This window comes from Mustela lutreola, chromosome 10 (assembly GCF_030435805.1).
Source record: "Mustela lutreola isolate mMusLut2 chromosome 10, mMusLut2.pri, whole genome shotgun sequence".
Classification (NCBI taxonomy): domain Eukaryota; kingdom Metazoa; phylum Chordata; class Mammalia; order Carnivora; family Mustelidae; genus Mustela; species Mustela lutreola.
In genome coordinates, this window is record NC_081299.1 from 58,127,534 (window position 1) to 58,132,625 (window position 5,092).

At 36.1% G+C, this 5,092-nt stretch overlaps 1 pseudogene; it reads right to left on the bottom strand.

Moving 5' to 3' along the window:
* Positions 1-3,523: 3,523 nt before the first annotated feature.
* On the bottom strand, positions 3,524-4,856 carry LOC131809372 (zinc finger CCHC-type and RNA-binding motif-containing protein 1-like; annotated as a pseudogene).
* Positions 4,857-5,092: the final 236 nt, after the last annotated feature.

The window sequence follows — 5,092 nt, forward strand, 5'->3', positions numbered from 1 at the left end:
GATGAGTAGAATTTAAATATATAGGAAAAGTTTGAAGAAAAATCTTTAGGAAATCCTCTCAAATAAGAAAAAAAAATCCTCTGACAATCAATGAAATATTGATTTGCACATTACTTAGATGTGTAAGAATAAAATGTCTGTAAAAGCCAAAGGACCATTGTTACCACTCTGTGCAGGGAACCAGTGTTTATTTGCAGGAGCCATGTTTTCACTTTTGAACTTCATTTGGTTGAACCCTATTTCAAGGGGGAAAAGTATCCTTGGAGCGACAAGCTTACTAACATTTTACATTTTAGATTAAGGCAATTGTGTGGTAGTTTGTTGAATCTGGAATTCCATATTCAGATTTCCTACCGTGCAAGGCAAAAATTCATGCAACTTGCATGGTCAACAGTTGTAAGACATTCTTTGATTCTTTGCTGCAGAACTAATTGAATAAGTCACCACAGACTAAATGAGTCACCAAAGTGCAAGCATTCTCTCAGGCGATCTTGAGAAGCTGCCTCCAGAGGCCAAAGGAACTCCATGAATGGTTTGCCCCAAAGGAAAAGAGAAAATAGTGATTATAAGCAGAGCAGAAAGTGCCACCTAATGGTCCTCGATGGAAATACATGCAATGTACTTAGTATTAAGTGAAGAGGTGGAATTATTTTATTTCCGACACACATTTTTTGAGATGCAAGAAATTCAAATAGTACATGTAATGACAAGTTTATAATTTTAGACTAAATTTTCAGGTTCTTTCAGGTGGCAAGAACAGAGACATACTCAGTTACCGCAGGTGATTACAGTTTATGGAAAGGATGCTGTCTTAGAAAGGAGGAACAGGAAACTGAATTAGTGGTCCAAACAGACAGATACCTTAGAAAATTGGAACAATGGCTCTTTGTTCAAAAATTACAGCACTTCTAGAGATCCAAGAATCACTTTGTCCATCTTGTGCTCATAACAGAGGCATGAGTCATTGTGTTCCACTCTCAACCATCCAGCAGAACACTAGAAGTTAGATATTTATCTTGTGGGCATGAGACCCAAGATTTCTTCCGTGAAGAAATTAGCAATCATATAGTATGGATCTCCCTGTATCAATGCTCACTTCTCTCCAGGTAACCCAAAAGCAATGGCTGCCAGTCTTGGCCCTACCTATGTGATTCTCAAACTTTTGTGTGCATTGGGATAAATTGGAGCGTTTATTAAAACACAGATTTTTTCCCCTCAACTTCAGAGTTTCTGATTCACTAAGACTGGGAATAAGCCAGAGAATTTGCCTTTTAACAAGTTTCCAGGTAAAGCTTACGACCATATTTTGAGAACCACTCATCTGGATAATAGCCTTAATCCATTTTTCAGAGCCTTTTTCCTAAATATGAATAGACAGAGAGGATCACTGTATTTTTAGGAGAGGAGTTGGAACAATGAAAGAAAGAAAAATGACAGGAAACAGATGATAATTTAAGAGAGATTAAAAAAGCATCATATTCATTCATTCATACACTTAATGTATATTTTTGAGTGCCAAATATGTGCTAGAAATTGTTCTAGGAGGTTCTAAGAATATACCACTGATATAGATTTCAGAGGAAAAGTGACTTTTAACTAAGTATTCTATGCTCAAATTGTAATTCAAGTGGAGGGTATCTCAAATGCATTTTTAGGTGTGGATGTGTATCTCTCCTGAGTGACTTTTATTTCCCAGTGGAGTTTGATAGAGAGTATACTCCAGTAAAATACAGAAGGAAACCAGCAGGAAGCAGAATGGGATCCAGAAGCTCAGTCTGGCGGTGATAGTCATGAAATAAATCTGAGAAAGAGCCTGGCTTGCAGCAGGAAAACAGAAGACTCCAAGAGGGAAGTCTCTGGAAAAATAGGGTTTTCATAGAGGATGTGCTCTATTGAGCCTTTTAAAAAAAGGAGAACTATTACAAAAAATAAATTTTATGAAGAAAAGAAAAACATTGAGAAACTCCAGGAAATTTGTACAGGAAAGGAAATATAATCACTGTAAAGTTCTTGGCTTCGCAAAGTCCTAAAACTATAAACAGAGCTTAGCAATGTTAACCAAAACTTTATATAACTGTGTTGGAAGAAAGACGGAGAATAGATAGAGAGTGGGAGAACAGATTTAAATATGCATACATTATAATAGGGAAAAAATAAAATTTAGAATAGTTAAATAATAATTAGCAACCTAAAAATATTATTTTCAGATTTGATAGGAACTGCCAAAACAATAGTGAAAGGACTTCAGAAGTGTTTCCCCTGGTGTGCCTGGCTGGCTTAGTTAGTAGAACATGCAACACTTAATCTCATGGTTGTGAATTCAAGCCCCACATTAGGTGTAGAGCCTACTTAAAATAAAATAAGAAAAAAAAAAAGAAGTGTTTTCCCTTAGAAAGTAAAATAGACAGGTGGAGAGGGATATTATAGAAAATAATTGCTTTTCTTTATGAGTTTTTTAAATTCCATTTGATTTTTTGAACCGTATTAATATATTACTTAGATAAAATAAAAGAAAATAGAAAATAAAAAGCCACTGCAGATAGAATTAATAAATTTACTTTAAGCTTTTCTTGTATTGGGAAAATCTGCCTTCATTTTTATCTTAATTAATTGAAAGTGGAGGGCTCTTCTCTGCAGAGAGGAGATCCAACATTTATAAGTTTAGTGTAATTATCTTCCCTTTAATGAGATTGGATTCAGACAAATAAACTAAGGAAGAAAATACTGGAACATACCAGATTCTTGCTATAATATGACTCACTGGAGTCTGTAATTTGATACAATAGACGGGCTTAAGACTTTGTCTAACTCCCCATTCAACAAATATGTATTATGAATGGGTTGTGTATCCTACACTGTAAAACTAATGAGATTTATTATTATTATGTTTAAAATGTTTCCCTACAGGGGTGCCTGGGTGGCTCAGTGGGTTGAAGCCTCTGCCTTCGGCTCGGGTCATGATCCCAGGGTCCTGGGATCGAGCCCCACATCCAGCTCTCTGCTCAGCAGGGAGCCTGCTTCCCTTCCTCTCTCTCTGCCTGCTTCTCTGCCTACTTGTGATCCCTGTCTGTCAAATAAATAAATAAAATCTTTAAAAAAAAAAAAATGTTTCCCTACACCAGTATGCTTTCAGTAAGGAAATCAGAATGGGAGGAAAACTGGCATGCTCTCAGTAGGGTCATTTCAGGACCCTTGAGGAGGAGAAGGGTAATGAGAGGGAGGTCTGCTTTTACTGGTAAGAGGAGCACAGTGGGTTTGGGGATTTAGCTTTCTCAGATCTTCTGAATCCATTCAAATTTTCCACTGCCCTCTGAGAAGCAGTGATGTCAGCTTACACTGTAATCCTATAACCCCAAAATGTGAATGTGGAATGAAAACCAAAATTCAGCAGCCATCAGACTACCTGGAGCCTGATTCTTTGACTGGGTCCTCTAGGAAAGTATTGTAGCAAGACTGCATTAAGAAGATTTTCACAGTGATTTGGCAGAATTTGCTTGTCCATGTAGAATTGCTCTTTTTTTAAAATTTAAAAACAAAATTCTCTTGAAAATTTTATTAACATTTAATAACAATAAATCAGTCAGCATTTTCTAGTCTTCATGAAGTTTTTGTCTTAAAGATGAAATTTCTTCAAATGTCTTCATGTAAACCAATCAGACATGAATAAACTTTTATAATGAGATTCCCAAACACATCTTTTTAATATTGGTCTTTTTTCTTGGGATGACAATAGCAATACTAGGACAGTATTAAGATTTCTTTTTAACTCAAATGAACTGTTTTCAAGATTAATGGTTACTAGCAAATCTTGATTTTTATTCCTCTGCTAAGGCAAGATAGAAACATGATACTTTAAAATTATTTTCAATTTCCTATGAACCTATTTTATAGTAAAAAAATTATTTGGTACTATGTGGTTTTTATGCTTAAATTCTAAAAGTAATCTTTAATTTCAACTGAACTTGGTACCCCAAGACTTAAAAAAATTTTTTTAAATGATATTTACATAATAAATACAATTTTAATCACTCAGTTCTTCCTCATCACTGAAATATGTGCTTTCTTTATTCTTGGGCGTCTTGAATCATCTGATGTTGAGGGACCTCCTGAACTGGGTTTCCATTTTTTCTGTTCTTCAATTTTGGCTTGCTGGAAAGCTATGGCCTAAGACTGTCAAGAGCAGGATCTTCCCCTTCATCTTCACTTTCTTCTACTTCTTCAATTTCTTCTTCTGGTTCAGGAATTTTCTTTCTTTTTTTTTTTTTTTTTCTTTTTCTCTTTCTTCTTTGGAGGTTCCCGTTCTCCAAGCATATTTTTAAGGCAGGCGTAACTTAAGTGTCCACTTTCCCCATATTCATAACACAGATTTGTCAAAGTAGCTTCGTCTTTCGATGAACTCAGCTGCTCTTCCATTGTCGATAGCAATGCTTGCTTTTATTACTCTACCAAATAACTGTTTGTTGTTTATTGCTCTGGTACAGTTTTGTGCAGAGTCTTTGTCCAAAAACAAAATAAATGCAACCCCTTTACTTTTCCTGGTATCTTTATCTTTCATTATAGTAACCCTGTTTATAGGTTCTTATAGCTCTGTCTTTGACTTCGTAGCATTCTCATGATTTATAATTAATGTTTGTATGGAAACTCATTCAGAGATTTTTACAACTTTGCCATACTTGGAAAATATCCGGTATAAGTCATTGTTGGTCAGGGAAAAGGGCAAGTTGGATATATACACTGTGCTTTTACTTGGGGCCAATCCACCATTCATTTCTTTAGGTGGGGTAGGCCTGGGAAACTAGAGCACGAGCCCACGACTCAGCTGGGGCTCAACCCGGACTCTTCCTCATCCCCCGTTGGGGCCTCAGAATTGCTCTTTGAAAAATCGTTGGCAACCAGTTTTCTAACCCCTGTAAGTGTAATGGCCACCTATTCCTTCTCTGTTTGCTTAGGCATGGCCTAAATTAAGCACCTTTTTTTGTTCTTGAGAAATCTTTTTATTTTATTTTATTTATTTATTTGACAGAGAGAGCATGAGAGAGCACAAGCAAGAGGTGCAGCAGCGGGAGAAGCAGGCTCCCCGCTGAGCAGGGAT